The sequence below is a fragment of the Acinonyx jubatus genome, chromosome D1, assembly GCF_027475565.1.
Source record: "Acinonyx jubatus isolate Ajub_Pintada_27869175 chromosome D1, VMU_Ajub_asm_v1.0, whole genome shotgun sequence".
Classification (NCBI taxonomy): Eukaryota; Metazoa; Chordata; class Mammalia; order Carnivora; family Felidae; genus Acinonyx; species Acinonyx jubatus.
This window is the reverse complement of record NC_069390.1, coordinates 20,420,610-20,438,106: the sequence shown is the minus strand read 5'-3', so window position 1 is coordinate 20,438,106 and position 17,497 is coordinate 20,420,610. Positions and strand designations below refer to the sequence as shown.

At 38.4% G+C, this 17,497-nt stretch overlaps 1 long non-coding RNA gene across 1 annotated transcript in view; it reads left to right on the top strand.

The window, feature by feature from the left end:
- The first annotated feature begins 3,421 nt into the window (after positions 1–3,421).
- The window catches only part of LOC113603494 (uncharacterized), a 51,224-nt gene continuing 37,148 nt past the window's right edge, over positions 3,422–17,497 (top strand). Inside the window, exons 1-2 of the long non-coding RNA XR_008290380.1 lie at positions 3,422–3,486; positions 4,536–4,643. This is a non-coding gene — a long non-coding RNA (uncharacterized LOC113603494). The remainder of the gene's footprint in view (positions 3,487–4,535; positions 4,644–17,497) is intronic.

Genomic DNA, 17,497 nt, shown 5'->3' with positions numbered 1-17,497 from the left:
ATTATGTTATATATGTAATATACAATAATATTGCCCATTATGAAAATAAACACAAAGTGTTTGACACATAGCAGGCAATCTTTCAATAAACAATAATCATGAAAGAATCCAGCAGTGGAGAAAAAAGGTGTGTTTTTGTTGTTGTTGTTTTTGTTATTGTTATTGTCCTATTTGTTTTGCTTTTCCTTTGCTTTTTTTTTTCCATTTGCTGAAGCCTTAAGTGTCAGGTGGGAGAATCAATACAAGCCACTTCCTTAGGTGTTGAGGCATAATTGAGTCAAAACACTTCTGTCCCCATCTACAATTCTATTAACAGATGCCAAGCACTTTAATCAATGTGTCTCAGCCTTGCCTGCCTGCCCGGGCATGCACCTCTTTAAAGCAGAAACACCTACATTTGTAAGAGTCAGAGGGTATCACAGCGGGGGGAATGAAGAATAAGTAGTGACAGAACTAAACTATTACTACTCTGGGGCTAGAATCCGGCCAAGTTAATACTACATTAATTCTCTTTTAGAGCCATTAAAGGAAGTCCATTCCTATTTCCTTTCTCCCAAATAGATGTATCACCATCCCAAGACGTGTCGCACAATCCTACTTCAATAATTTCCGTTCCAAAATCAAAAATTTATAATTACTTACATTCTCCTTCTGGGCCACTTAACTTTTGAACGTCCACTTTAAAAAATCCAATTTTGAGAAAATCATTACATTTAACTATCTGATCGTTATTTATTATCATTAACAAATATTCTTTTTGTTTATAAAACTTACATTGGCCCAGTTTTAAACGATTTTTATAATCAGTTCTCAATCTGCAAAGCCCAACTAATAAATTGAGAAGGTCAGGTTTCCTCTCCCAAACAAAATAGAACAAAAGAAATATCCCTTTTCTTCACTTTCTCTGAAAAGGCATCAACAGTTGAGATAAGAATGTTAACCTGAGGCCAATCTGTGGAGGAAAGGAGGGAGAGAAGAGAAAAGGAAGGGAGGGAAAGGAGAGACAGAAAGAGAAAGATGTACAGACAGAAAACAAAAGAAAATGTACTTTTATTTCATGGGTGCGAATGATAAACTCCATGTGTTAGTACCACATAGTACCTTTTAAATTTTTTATATGCTCACATCTGTGTCATTAGATCACCAGACCCCCATTTTCAAACATACCTGAATTTCTTACATTTTATTAATACAGTCATTTGCTTTCTGCAAATTTCCATAAATCTACTTATCAGAAGAGATTGGCAGGTATTCTCCCCAGGTGTGTTATAAGAAGATCCTACCTACACAAAACAAATGCTGTAAACAAGTGGTATTAGCCCCCCCATTTGTGTTTCCTTGTACACAAATGCCCAAAGTAAAATAAATGCTATTGCTAGATTTGATGGCAGTTTGGGAACTTTAACAAAGCAGAGTTAAGTAGTTCACCCTTCAAGACAAGAGGGACCCTGATAATTACATACAATCAATATGTCAAAATGATTGGTAAACATTAAAAACAAAAACTATTCTGGAAGAGTGAGATAGATAAAATAACTTTACAAAGTCTGTGAACTGATCCATGGTAATAAGTTACATAGAAGAAGGAAGTAGGTCCAAACCTCTGGCTGTACTGGACTTTTTTTTTTTTTTTTTTTTACAGTTTCACTGAGTGCCTCTTGTTAACAGCATGCTGTGCCAAACTGGTCTTCTGACATCATGCTTAAACACCAACAGTTTATGTTTTTCCCAAACTTTTGTTTCAAGCATTTCTAATACATATGCATCCCTTCCATTTAGCTGTTCTTGAGTTACATTCTATTTTCCTGAGTTCTGGGAGCTGCTCTAGCAAATTACTGAAAAGTTGAAAGTATAGCAAAACATGTACTCATCTATATTCAACAATGGCTAACATTCTGTGTGTGTATCTTTCCGTACACATGCACACATATACTTTGATGAACCTTTAAAAAAAAGTTCAATCATCATGACACTTCAAGCCTACTAACTTCCAATTTCTAATGTTTATTTATTTTTGAGAGAAGGAGACAGAGTGCAAACAGAGGAAGGGCAGAGACGGAGACACAGAATCTGAAGCAGCTCCAGGCTCTGAACTGTCACCACAGAGCCCTATGTGGACTCAAACTCATGGACAGTGAGACCATGACCTGAGCCAAAGTCAAGACGCTTAACCGACTGCGCCACCCAGGCACCCCCCAACTTCCAATTTCTAATAACAAGGTGTAATATTACGACATATAAGAAATATTATTGAGTCTTTGTCCCTACTATTCCAGGCCCACAGCTCCTAAAACCTTTGTAGTTCCCTAAATGATAGGAACAATGTGAGAATCTTTTGTTATTTGGTCTTTTGCATTCAAATAGTTCCAGTTTTTCATAATGATCTTTCAAAAACACTTGAATTTATGTTAATGAGGTTACTTCTAGGAAGCCCCTAAGGGTGTGGACTGGTTGCCAGGGAAGCCACCCAGGTGATTAGAGGGTTGGGATTTTCAGTGGCCCCCTCCAGTCTCCAGCATGAGGACAGGGATTGGAGCTAGGATTAACCACCAGCTGCCAGGGATTTAATCAACCATGCCTATATAATGGAGACTCCAAAAAGCCCTAAACAAAAGTCTGTGGTGTTGGTAAACATAAAGAAATGTTGAAAAGGTTGAATGCCCAGAGAGGGCACAGAAACTCCATGCCCCTTCCCATATACCTTGCCACATGCATCCCTTCCAGATGGCTGTTCCTAAGTTACAGGGTATTTTCCTGAGTTCTGTGAGCTGCTCTAGCAAATTAAACAAAACTTGGGGCGGGGGGAGGTTGTAGGAAACTGTAATTTATAGCCAGCCAATCGGAAGAACAGGTAACAACCTGAATCTGTAATTGGCATCTGAAGTGGAGGGCAGGGAAACAGTTTTGTAGGATTCAGTCCTTAACCTGTGGGAGTTGACTTTGTTCCCAGTAGACAGTGTAACAATCGAGTTAAATTGTGGGACACCCATCTCGTGTAGCAGAATTGCCTGGTGTGTGGGGAAAACCCCCATATTTGGTGACCAAAGTGAAGTACTGATGATAGGAGGAGACCCACAGGAGGATTTTTTCCTTCACATAAGAACATTTTATCATGTAATTACAACAATGTTGTCACAACTAAGATGATTTCCAAGCATCTCCTAGTATCACCTGACCTCTAGTTACTGTCTATATTTCTCCAATTGTCAACAAGTGTTTTCTACAGTTTATTTTTTATTTCTATTGTATTGATCCAGGAGCAAAAGAAAGTTTACACATTCTATTTTGACCCCTTTGCCTCTAACAGCTTCTATAATGTAGATTACCTTTCTGCCACCTCCCCACCTCCATTTCCAGGTCTGCTGACATAAAGAATGTACAACATTCTAGACTCTTCTGTTTCCTTACAGTTTCACTTAACCTTCTCATTCTGTCATCCGTATTTTCTACAATCCAGAAATTAGATCTAAGAACTTGAGTTTTTTTGTAAGTTTACTTATTTATTTTTGAGGGAGAGAGAGACAGAGAGAGAGAGAGAGAGAGAAAGTGTGAACAAGTGGGGGAGGGGCAGAGAGAGAGAGAGAGAAGGAGACACAGAATCTGAAGCAAGCTTCAGGCTCTGAACTGTTAGCACAGAGCCCAACATGGGTCTCAAACCCACGAATCGTGAAATCATGACCTGAGCTGAAGTTGGACACTCAACTGACTGAGTCACCCAGGCACCTCAGGACTTGATGAGTTTTGAGTTAAATATTTTTGGTGAGAATATTCACTTTATAGGTGATGTTGGAAATGTCACATGAAATCAAGACAGGGTATAAATATTGTTAAAATGTGCTAATATTAGTGATGTTAATTTTTATCACTTTGTTGAGAGATATATTGACTGGTTACATAGTAGTACTGCTTAACAATATTACCACAAATATAGATTAAAACAATGCATATTGGGGTGCCTGGGTGGTTCAGTCAGTTAAATGTCTGACTTTGGCTCAGGTCATGACCTCGCAGGTTGTGAGTTCCAGCCCCGCGTCGGGCTCTGTGCTGACAGCTCAGAGTCTGGAAACTGCTTCAGATTCTGTGTCTCCTCCTCTCTCTCTGCCCCTCCCATGCTCATGCTCTGTCTCTCTCTGTTTCTCAATAATAAATAAATGTTAAGAAAGAAAACAATTCATATTTATCATCTCATATTTTCTCTGGATCAGGAGTCTGGGCATGGCTTAGCTTGGTCTTCCTCAGAGTCTCACATGGGGCAATCAAGACAAAGTCCATGGACATGGTCACACCTGATGCTCACCTGGGACAGGATCTACTTCCAAGCTCATATGATTGTAGTAAACATTAAGCTTCTTTCAGGCTGCCAGACTGAAGGCCTTTAGTGTCTTGGATGCTTTTGGCTAGAGGTAGCCTTCAGTTACTCGCCATGTGGCTTTCTCCATAGGCCAGTTCAAACCATGGCAAAGAAAAGAAGTTCTCAGTAGAACAGGTACCTAATCACGCACATTCTTTCACCTTTGCCATATTCTGCTTATTAGGAAGCAAGTCACAAATCCTGCCCACACTCAAGGAGAGAGAATTACATAAGGTCATGAACACCCAGAAGCAAGGATCATGGGGGTCACCTTAGAATCTTCCCCGACAAGGTAACGGCCACATCTTTCCATTGTAAAGGTATACTTTCCAATTAGTAATGAATAAACACTCTGTGGGGTGATACCTTGACACCATTTGAATAATTTAACATATTAATTTTAAAATAGTCATTATTATTAAATTAATGTTAATTTTAAATTGGGAATATTTGAATTCTATAGACATTGTTTAATATATATTATTTACATATTTATACTAATTAATGTCTCTAAAATATATTTAGACTATGTATTATTTAAATATACAGACTTAAAATATATCTCATATATATATTTATTTGATATTTATATACATTCAAATATATTCAAATAAACTCATAGATATCTCTAATTCAAAGTTAACATTACAGAGCTTTTCAAAATATCTTTTATTATTTTATTTTTGGATATTCTTTCCCACTGTTACTAATGATATCAAAACAGTTAACTATTTGCTCTATTTTCCGATATAAACATAACAGTTTCTTTTTTTAAGAGAGAGACAGAGACAGCACAAGATGGGGAGGGGGAGAGAGAGAGAGGAGAGAGAGAGAGAGAGAGAGAAAATCCCAAGCAGGGTCCACACTGTCAGCACAGAGCCCAATGCGGGGTGCAGTCCCATGAACCTTGAGATCATGACCTGAGTTGAAACCAAGAGTTAGATGCTTAACCAACTGAGCCACTCAGGTGCCCCACACATAACAGTTTCAATATCAAAATTATGATTAATAATTCTACTAAGTAAAATCTAAATTGTTTTCTTTTCTTTTCCCCTGAGAATGCATTCTATTAGGCATACAGTACTGTGTTCCACAGTTCCTTGAAACAATTACTGTCCTTATGAGTTTATGTCGTCAATTTAAAATGCTTTATATCTTGGTATTTGAATTCAATTTTAAGATTCATCGTATTTTCTTTACAAATTTATCTTTGTTGTTTCATTGTGAAATGTTTACATGTATTTAAGGGTGATATTTTAAAATTCGGAAAATTTTAGTCTCGTTAACTCTTTCCTTTCCTTTTTATTCATACCAATCTGCTATATGTAGCCATTTTCACTTATTATTTATTGTCTATTATGTCAAAATTGGAAAATTATTTTCATATTTTAATTTCCTTTTCTTCCATATGAAATGATTGTATATTATATACATTGTTCTTCAGCTTTATTTTCTTTCTCTATTTAAAATATGAAATATCTCAGGGGCGCCTGGGTGCCTAAATCACTTGAGCATCCAACTTCGGCTCAGGTCATGATCTCATGGTTTGTGGGTTTGAGGCCTGTGTTGGGCTCTGTGCTGACAACTTGGAGCATGGAGCCTGCTTTGGATTCTGTGTCTCCCTCTCTGTCTGCCCCACCCCTACTTGTAGTCTGTCTCTCTCAAAAATAAACATTAAACAAATATGAAGTATCTCCATATACTTTACAGACATCTTTATTCTTTTTGATAGTTACATGGTACTGCACTGTGAGGGTGCCATAGGTGGATATTCAATGAGCAGATCAGCTTTGTAATGAAATGTTATTCTTATGATTACTACTGAAATGGATGACTTATGCCTATCTTGTTTCCTGCTTATATAGGTGTATACACACTTATACAGGAATTATTATTGGTACAAGTCCCCAGGAACTCTGAGACAAAGATTAGCATGCAGGAGGTTTATTGGAAAAGCACTTAGTCTGAAACCCTGGAAGGAAAAAAAAATAGGCATGACTGAATAGGAGAAATCAGACTACATTACAGTATTAACTAAGGCCTTGGCCAATCCTACCAGAAGCTCTGGAGCTAGGATAGTCCTTTAGAGTTATCACAAAATAGGTTGAGAGGTCCAGGCTTCATACCACAGCAACAATCAGTAATTGGTTATGAGATTACCCTGCAAAGGGGTATGATTTTTGAGTTAGTCAACCTTCTTCAACTGAACTGAAAGTTTTCAGCCAGCAACTTAATTACAGTTGGGTGACTCTATCAGTCCTAAAAGAGATATCAATGCAACATGACACAGAATTTATGACAGTTTTGCTTTTTTGTCTCTTAAATCCACTTGGACCATATCAATGCAAAGCTTTCGTGGGCCTCTTCTGCTGGGAAAAAAAACAGTGAACTGCAGTTCCCATTGTTATAACTGGTCCTGAAGCCGCAAATGATGATAATTATCTTCATCCATTACTACCCATTATAGATTCCCTCACTCATAGCTGGTCTTGGTGGCTCACTATGTGGGGTGAATAAAGGCCCTCACTCTTGAGTAGTCTGTATTTCCACTTCCCAAGCTGGCCACTAAACTTATCCATGTAACATCAATATTGGGCTAGGGAGAACTTAGAGATATCCAAGTGGATGTGTAACATATTTCTGCCTGCTTCAATTGTGTGACAGTGTTCCTCTTCATGATCCAGGTCAAGTGTCCCTACCAGGATTGTGAAATTTACTCTTCCCTGTTGGTCTCTTGGCAAGAAGGGAACACAATACTTGAGTGGCAGTCTTAGCTCAAAGTTCAATGGATCTTTTGCTGGGGAAGCATTTCCCTCTTTGGGAAGCATAACTTCTAGTCCTGAAGAGCACAGAGTCCACAGAGTGTCAATCACAAATTTCTGAAATGGATCACTGGAAATAATGGAAAGTACAGTCCTTCTGGCCCCCACCTATTGTTTCTTGGATCCATCCATTCTACCTACTTGAGACACAGCATAGTATAATGGATGTTGGTATAAGTTTTATGTGATGTTTTAGAGGACCACACTCCATCTTCACAGGGTATTATCTTCACCTTGGTTCCTCATTTGTCTCTTCAACAGCTCAGTCTGTTGCTCTATTAGGCCAGCAGTTTCTGGGTGGTGTGATATATGAAAGTACAAGTGAATTCATACACATTTTATACACTTTCACACCACCTTTGCTATAAAGTGGGTCCCTTAGTCCTCTGTGACATCACGATGAATATGTTGATACAGAAAACATTCTGTTAAGCCCTTAGAGCTGTGCTGACAGCTCAGAGCCTGAAGCCTGCTTTGAATTCTGTATCTCCCTCTCTCTCTGCCTCTCTCTCTCTCTCTCTCAAAAAATTAAAATTGTTTTTAATCCCTTTATAACTCATATATTAGCAAAGGACCTAAGATTTTCCTGGAACAAAGGAGATGGAGATGAAAATGTGAGAAATATACAGTAAAATGAGAGTTCACTCCCACTCTAAATATGAAGGGAGACATAAAAAACCTGAAGTTCCCATTTCCACACACTCCTATGATAAGCACAGGCAAATATTTAGTGAAAGCTTAACATGTGTCAGCCACTATTCTATGTACATAACTTTGACTAACTTTTTTTAAAGTTTATTTATTTTCAAAGAGAAAGGGAGAGAAGGTGAGAAAGAGAGGGAGAGAGAGAATTCCAAGCAGTCTCCATAGTGTCAGTACAGAACCCAGTGTGGGGCTTGAACCCACAAACCATGAGATCATGACCTGAGCCAAGACCAAGAGTTGGATGCTCAACCAACTGAGCCACCCAGGTGTCCCTGACTAACTCTTTTAAATTTCTCAATGACCATATGAGGTAGGTGCTATGACTATACTATTTTTTTTTTTGAGGACACTGGAGCACAGAGATATTAAGCGACATGCTCAATTCCTCTAGTTAGTAAGAGATGAATCCTTGATTCTAACCTGTATAGTCTAGCTTCAGAGCTGCTACACTTAAAGGCTGTACTATGTTGCTTCTGAAAATGGGAGAAGAGGGAAAAAGGATCTAGGATGGCTTTCTTAAGAACTGCACCAGCCACTGAATATTCTAATTGTTCACCAACCACTCATATTAATCTCCGGGACTTCTTATTGATTAAGAAGAAGAAGAAGAAGAAGAAGAAGAAGAAGAAGAAGAAGAAGAAAGGATTTGCTTCTAGCAAAGTGAGAAGGGTATCAGTCTCAGACCTGAACCTTGATTCACCCAATTTTGGATGAGAGACCACAGAAACTCTTAGCCCTTTGGGCTTTAATTTCCACTGAAGTAAGATTAGTTGGTTTTTCAGGTCCCTTGGCTATTTCATAATCAAGAAATAATTAACATTGCAGATTATGTTGAACTACCGGGAATTTGGTTGAATGGGTTCATTCTCCCACATAAATGGAGCCTCAACTGCTTACATGAGAGTGTCTTTACCATCACGGTTTATCTGGAGAAAACATCAAGAAGAATTTCTCAAACCTTAGCTCTAGTAACACACATTGGCGTGAAAAGTACAAACTTATCCTAGAAGCTAAAACCTGTTGACAGAGGGGTAGACAGCTTGGGTCCCAGTGACAGGACATTCCTCACTTCAAAGTTAGCCACCGTGATGTGACAAGAAGGTGAACTCTGAGAGGCCCTGAAAAACTGGTGAATCCATTAGCATTGGTCATCCTGACTTCAAATCAATGAGTCATTTTGACACTCCCCTGACAGCTGCTGAGTTGTTTCCTTAAGACAACTCTTCAATGAGAGACAGATACTGCAAAGAAGAGCTGCATGGTTTCACATAGAAATAGCAAACAGAATGAAACCTAGGTTACCCTTCTCCATCAATAAGCTGATGCAAATGAGCTCTCCTTGCAAAAGTAACCACCTTTCTTCCTTCTTTCACAACACAGTTACTTATTGGATAGGGTTATCTAAAGTTAAGTACCAAGGGACATCTGGGTGGCTCAGCTGGTTAAGCCTCCGACTCTTGGTTTCAGCTCAGGTCATGATCTCAAAGTTTGTGAGTTCCTGCCCCATGGCAGGCTCTGCACTGATTGTGTGGAGCCTGCTTGGGATTCTCTCTCTCTCTCCCTCTCTCTCTTTTTCTCTCTCTCTCTGCCCCTCCTCTACTCCCACTGTCTCTGCCTCTCTCAAAATAAATAAAAATTAAAAAAAAAATAAAGTTAAGTACCATCTTTCCAACCAGCATTCTGTTCCTCAAACTGATGCACGATATACATTTATTAAAATATCAAACACACATATTAGCCAAGAAAAGGGAAAAAATGATCATATATGTACTCACTCATTTGGTTATTCTACTAAAAAAAAAAAAAAGAAGTGAAGTGTTGTGCCTTTAGACATCATTTTGTGCCTTTAGAAACAGAGAAGTGAGTAAAGAAGACAGATTTACCGCCAATGAGGCCACTTATAATCTAGCAGAAAAAACAGGTAAACATATCTACAATTACAACAGTGATTGGAAAATGTACTGATAAATACAAACACAGGGTGCTTTTTGAGTACTAGAGGGACATCTTAATTCCTTGGGACAATTAGAGGATGATTCTTGGAGGCAGTGTCAGAAGCTGACTTTTAAAGGGTACAGATATTTAGATGAAGGAGCCAAAGGTTGTCACACAGTGAGAGAAGCTTATGATAAGATTCAAAGGTCTACTGGGAAGGGTTCTTCATAAAGTGGGGTGGTCAAGCTGGATAACATGTCAGAGTTTCCCAAATCTAAGTTTTTACCGTTCAATTTTTTGAAACAGGTTTTATCGATGTAAAAACCAACAAATATATAAATGATAGTTAAAAAAAACTAAAAAGCTTGCTCTCAGTTCAACATACATTTACTGCTGCTGACTATGTTCCCTTTTGTACATTCTGTCCTTCATCTCAGGACATGAATGAATATACAGTGCACAACTAAAAACACATATGAAAGAGAACTTCATAAGAAAACACTGAAAAGAGGGAAACAATATACATTTAAAGAATATTTATGCACAGTTGTGTATTATACGCAGTGAGAGAAACACACATATGAAATAATGCAGGCTAGCTAAACTAATCATAATACAACCATACTATTTAATAAGCAACAGCTTTTAAAAAGAAGTATAAGTTATGTTCTTGAAGAAGATCCAGTTCAGTGATTAAGACAATTTATGAAAATGTATGCATGGTAGGGTACCATTTTTGTTACATACTGTGTATATACATATGTGAGTTCATTTAGAACATGTGTCTAAAAATGTAATAACCAATTGTTAATGATCATTGTTATTGCTGGAGGTATAGGGGCATGGGAAAAGTTGTAGGAAACTTAGCTATCTAAATTTTTTTATTTTTATTTTTTACAAAATCCTTTTAAAAAATGTTCAAGTACAGAAAATATTATTTCCTTATACATAATGTTACACCATAACATATATTTATATGTATTTTTGTTTTATATACACCCATAGACATATGTTATCTATCTATCTATCTATCTATCTATCTATTATCTAATTTTTCTTATAAGTCTTTTGCTTTCTAATCTGCTTCCAACATTTCCTATAGGCCTGTCCTGGCTTTAGTTTTTCTTGGCCCTGTGATGATCTTCATGATTACCATATCTCATCAATTCTCTGGCCAATTTTATGTGATAGGCCCAAAGGTTAAACTTTATAGCAACCAACCACAGTAAATCATGATCTTGAATCCACCAGTATCAGCCCACTTTGGCAGACTGACCCAGGTAAATCAATACAGCAATCAATTCATAAATATAATTCATTCAGTTTACTTCTTTTCCATAGGAACTTTCAATAATGTATAATATAGGGGGGAAAAAAAGATAGTCTCTGAGTCAAACTAAGAGTCCTTGTCTGACCATGGCCATGCCTGGGCAAGGTACTTTTCTTTTCTACACCATGTTACACATGGAGGTAATATGCAAAGGAAAAAAAAATGTATGTTGAGCTACTTTGAGAAAATGACAAGTTATATGCAAGGAAATTTTTATTATTATATGTACCCTATTTTGTCACTTGATACTATACAGGGAATTCTCATAGGGCAAGATTAGGATTAATGCCCTTAGAAATCACCCTCATTCATTGATTCAACAAATATTTATTAAGCATTAACTGTGTTTCAGGCAATGATTTAGATGCTGGGGGAAATAACAGTATACAGTCATAAAGAAGGGGCTCCTGGGTAGCACAATCAGTAGAACATCTGACTCTTAATTTTGGCTCAGGTTGTGATCTTACAGTTTGTGAGTTCAAGCCCCATGTTGAACTCTGTGCTGACAGTGTGGAGTCTGCTTAGGACACTCTCTCCCTCTCTCTCTACCCCCGCTGCCCCCCCCTCCGCTCTCACTCTCTTTTTCTATAAATAAATAAATAAATAAATAAATAAATAAATAAGACATCCTTCCCTAATGAAGTTTATCTCCTAGTGGAAGGAGACACACCACAAGCAAAATAAATAATTAAAATATGTACAGTTGTAACAATCAATCCTTAAATTTGTATGGAACCAGAAAAGACCCCGAATAGCCAAAGCAATCTTGAAAAAGAAAACCAAAGCTGGAGGCATCACAATCTGGGACTTCAAGATGTATTACAAAGCTGTAATCATCAAGACAGCATGGTACCGGCATAAAAACAGACACTGAGATCAATGGAACAGAATAGAGATCCCAGAAATGGACCCAGAAATGTAAGGCCAACTAATCTTTGACAAAGCAGGAAAGAATATCCAATGGAATAAAGTCAGTCTCTTCAGCAAATGGTGCTGGGAAAACTGGACAGCAACATGCAGAAAAATGAACCTGGACCACTTTCTTACACCATACACAAAAATAAACACAAAGTGGATGAAAGATTTAAATGTAAGACAGGAAGCCATCAAAATCCTAGAGAAGAAAGCAGGCAAAAATCTCTTTGACCTTGGCCGCAGCAACTTCTTACTCAACACATCTCCAGAGGCAAGGGAAACCAAAGAAAAATGAACTATTAGGACCTCATGAAAATAAAAAGCTTCTACACAGCAAAGGAAACAACCAGCAAAACTAAAAGGCAACCAACAGAATAGGAGAAGATAATTGCAAAAGACATAGCAGATAAAGGGTTAGTATCCAAACTCTACAGAGAACTTCTCAAACTCAACACCCAAAAAAACAAATAATCCAGTGAAGAAATGGGCAAAAGACATGAATAGACACTTCTCCAAAGAAGACATCCAGATGGCCAACCAACACATGAAAAAAATGCTCAACATCATTCATCATCAGGTAAATACAAATCAAAACCACAATGAGATACCACTTTACACCTGTCAGAATGGCTAACATTAACAACTCAGGCAACAACAGATGTTGGCGAGGATGCGGAGAAACAGGATCCTTTTTCATTGTTAGTGGCAATGCAAGCTGGTGCAGCCACTCTGGAAAACAGTTTGGGGTTTCCTCAAAAAATTAAAAATAGAACTAACCTACGACCCACCAATTGCACTACTAGGTATTTATCCAAGGGATACAGGTGTGCTGTTTCAAAGGGACACATGCACCCCCATGTTTATAGCAGCAGTATCAACCATAGCCAAAGTATGGAAAGACCCCAAATGTCCATCAGTGGATGAATGGATAAAGAAGATGTAGTATATATAGACAATGGAGTATTACTCATCAATCAAAAAGAATGAAATCTTGCCATTTGTAACTACGTGGATGGAACTGGAGGGTATTATGCTAAGTGCAATTAGTCAGAGAAAGACAAATATTATATGACTTCACTCATATGAGGACTTTAAGAAACAAAACAGATGAACATAAGAGAAGGGAAGCTAAAATAATATAAAAACAGAGAAGGGGACAAAACATAAGAGACTTTTAAATATAGAGAGCAGACAGAGGGTTGCTAGAGGGGTGTGGGAGGGGGGATGGGCTAAATAGGTAAGGGGCTTAAGGAATCTACTCCTGAAATCATTGTTGCACCATGTGCTAACTAAGTTGGATGTAAATTATAAAAAATAAATAAATTATAGAATTTGACTCAAAAAAATAAAATAAACAAATATGCATCCTAGAAAAGAAAATGCATACAGTTGTATTTTGTTAATCCTAAAATGCACATTGTTATGTATATTTCTAATACCTCTGAAATCAGGGTACATCTTACATTCAAGTACATGTGAACTTAATTTTTTTTATTTTATTGCAGTATATATACAAATGCTGTATCTCAAAATATTGGTGTCTAAGACTTGATAAAATACAGTGCACCATGGGGCAAAATACAGGAAAGAGTTATAATTCTGGAAAGGATAAATTTAAATAAGGTGAAGGCTTTTTGGAAATGTGGTGCTTGTGCAAAAACCAGAAGGATGTGAAGGACCCGACCATGCAAATATACAAAGAAGATCATTATAGATATATGGACTAGCAAGTGTAAAGGCCCTGAGGCAGCTGTGGCCTGTATATTTGAGAAGCAGCAAGGAGATAAGTGTGGCTGGGGCACAGTGAGAAAGTGGAAAGAATATGACCTGAGGTCCCAGAGCAGTGACCTGGGACCACATCCTGTGTAGACTTGTAAATGACCATAGGGACTTCAGTTGGTCTTATGAATGAAACTGACTCTATCAAAGGGTATAGGAGCCCCTGGATGGCTCAGTCGGTAATGGGTCTGACTCTTAGTATCAGGTCATGATCTCGAGGTTCGAGATCGGGCCCTGTGTCAGGCTCTGTGCTGACAATGCAGAGCTCCTTGGGATTCTCTCTCCTGCTCTCTCTCTGTCCCTTACCCATTTGTGCTCTCTTTCTCTCGACATCAATAAATAAACAAAAAACAAACAAAGGGTGTAGATCCAAGGAGTGCTGTGGTGGTAGAAGGGGTTGAATTTTGGTGTATTTTAAAGGTGGAATTTTTTTTTCAATATATGAAATTTATTGTCAAATTGGTTTCCATACAACACCCAGTGCTCATCCCAAAAGGTGCCTTCCTCAATACCCATCACCCGCCCTCCCCTCCCTCCCACCCCCCATCAATCCTCAGCTTGTTCTCAGTTTTTAAGAGTCTCTTATGCTTTGGCTCTCTCCCACTCTAACCTCTTTTTTTTTTCCCTTCCCCTCCCTCATGGGTCTCCGTTAAGTTTCTCAGGATCCACATAAGAGTGAAAACATATGGTATCTGTCTTTCTCTGTATGGCTTATTTCACTTAGCATCACACTCTCCAGTTCCGTCCACGTTGCTACAAAGGGCCATATTTCATTCTTTCTCATTGCCACGTAGTACTCCATTGTGTATATAAACCACAATTTCTTTATCCATTCATCAGTTGATGGACATTTAGGCTCTTTCCACAATTTGGTTATTGTTGAGAGTGTTGCTATAAACATTGGGGTACAATTGCCCCTATGCATCAGTACTCCTGTATCCCTTGGGTAAATTCCTAGCAGTGTTATTGCTGGGTCATAGGGTAGGTCTATTTTTAATTTTCTGAGGAACCTCCACACTGTTTTCCAGAGTGGCTGCACCAATTTGCATTCCCACCAACCGTGCAAGAGGGTTCCCGTTTCTCCACATCCTCTCCAGCATCTATAGTCTTCTGATTTGTTCATTTTGGCCACTCTGACTGGCATGAGGTGATATCTGAGTGTGGTTTTGATTTGTGTTTCCCTGATGTGGAGCGACGTTGAGCATCTTTTCATGTGCCTGTTGGCCATCCGGATGTCTTCTTTAGAGAAGTGTCTATTCATGTTTTCTGCCCATTTCTTCACTGGGTTATTTGTTTTTCGGGTGTGGAGTTTGGTGAGCTCTTTATAGATTTTGGATACTAGCCCTTTGTCCGATATGTCATTTGCAAATATCTTTTCCCATTCCGTTGGTTGCCTTTTAGTTTTGTTGCTTGTTTCCTTTGCTGTGCAGAAGCTTTTTATCTTCATAAGGTGCCAGTAATTCATTTTTGCTTTTAATTCCCTTGCCTTTGGGGATGTGTCGAGTAAGAGATTGCTGTGGCTGAGGTCAGAGAGGTCTTTTCTCGCTTTCTCCTCTAGGGTTTTGATGGTTTCCTGTCTCACATTCAGGTCCTTTAAGGTGGAATTTTTTAAGATTTGCCTATAGAGTCAGGGGACAGAAGGGATGAGGTTGACATCGGCAGTTGGTCAAAGATAATGGTAAAGTGTTTGGTATGAGTGAATATACCACACCTACAGATATGCTTTAATACCTAAAAGACTCCTTTCCAGGGTAAGAAATGATAGAGTTGAATTGATTTGGTAAAAGATTTAGTTGGTACAATATGGTATTTGCATGCTTAATGACAGTGATCAAAGGAGCTATTTAGACGTTAGTAGGGAATGTCTTACAGGTGTCATAATTCTGAGGGTTTTAACTTCAAACAGAAGTTTTGAGCCACAGGTCTTCTGGAATACTGTTCTCTGCCATTCCCACAAACCCTTGAGTAAGACAGTCTCTGCCATGGTTTTCCTGGATCCCTCCTCTGAGCCTTCTGGATGGTTAATTATTCATAAAGAATTTAACCCACACACGCCTGGGTGACTCAGTCGGTTAAGCATCTGACTTGAGTTCAGGTCATGATCTCATGTTTTGTGAGTTTGAGTCCTGCATCAGGTAAACTCAAACCCTGCTTCAGGTAAGCAGGATCCTTGCTTCAGGTGAGCCCTGTCTCTCTCTCTCTCTCTCTCTCCCTCTCCCCCTCACTCACATTTGTGCTCTCTTTCTCATTCTCTAAAAACAAAACAAAACAAAACAAAACAAAACCCAAGTTTAACCCAAACTTGATAAATTCCATCTTTTCAAACATTTTGGTGTTTATTATTATACTATTAGGAGGTATATGTAATCACAAAAAGCCAAGACAACCAGAGACATATCTTTTGAAATTCCACTAATTGCTACCATTTATTAAGAGTCAAACTTTCAACAGGCAGTTTCCTTTAAACCTATCATTTATAATTCTTACAGACCTTCAAGGTAGATGTTATCATACCCATTTTACAGATAAGGAAACACAAAATATGCAAGATGCACAAGGATGGCCTAATGTATTCAAGCCTTCAGAGCTATTTCTACATTACTGTACAATAATCATTAAGGACCATGACAGCAGTCCTAACATGGTGTTGTTTTCTCCATCATCAAGGAAAAGGCCAATTTTATCTATGACTTAAAAAAAAATTTTTAATGTTTTATTTATTTTTGAGAAAGAGAGAGACAGAGCATGAGCAGGGGAGGGGCAGAGAGAGAGGGAGACAGAGAATCCAAAACAGTCTCCAGGCTCTGAGCTGTCAGCACAGCCTGACACGGGGCTCGAACTCACGGAGTGTGAGATCATGACCTGAGGTGAAGTCAGACGCTTAACTGACTGAGCCACCCAGGCGCCTCCAAAAATTTTTTTTCATTAAAAAAAATGTTTATTTAATTTAAGAAAGTGAAAGTGGGAGAGGGGCAGAGAGAGAGTGGGACAGAAGATCTGAATCAGGCTCTGTGCTAACAGCAGCAAGCCCTATGAGGGGCTCAAACTCACGAACTATGAGATCACAACCTGAGCCAAAGTCATATGCTCAACCATCTGAGCCATCCAAGCACCCCTAATTATTTTTATTTGAGAGAGAGAGAGAGAGGAATAGAGGTGCAGAGGGAGGGAGAGAGAAGGGGGGGTGGGTATCCCAAGCAGGCTCCATGCTCAGAACACAGCTCAACACAAGGACAGATTCCATGACCCTGGGATCATGAGCTAAGCTGAAATCAAGAGTTGGAAACTCAACCATCTGCTCCACCTAGTGCCACTTATCACTTTTAATATACTAGACATTGCACTAGAATATTTCATAGCAATTTCAGCCAAGTATTCTTACCAAAGCAAGGAATAGGGTCTTGAATTTTAGAAAGACTGGCTAAAACTATACTTTTTAAAAGGGTCATAATAACTTTATTATCTAAAAATCCTAACACAAGAACAGACAAGTTAGCTGAAATTGCGCAGTATAGCAAAGAACAAGAACTTAATAGTAGATAGATATAGATTCAAACCCCAGCTCACATCTCATATTTATTATACATAAGGGACTCAATTCTCTGAAACCATTTTGTCACCTGTTAATAGGAGAGAAGCCTGCCTACTTTCAGGGAGGAC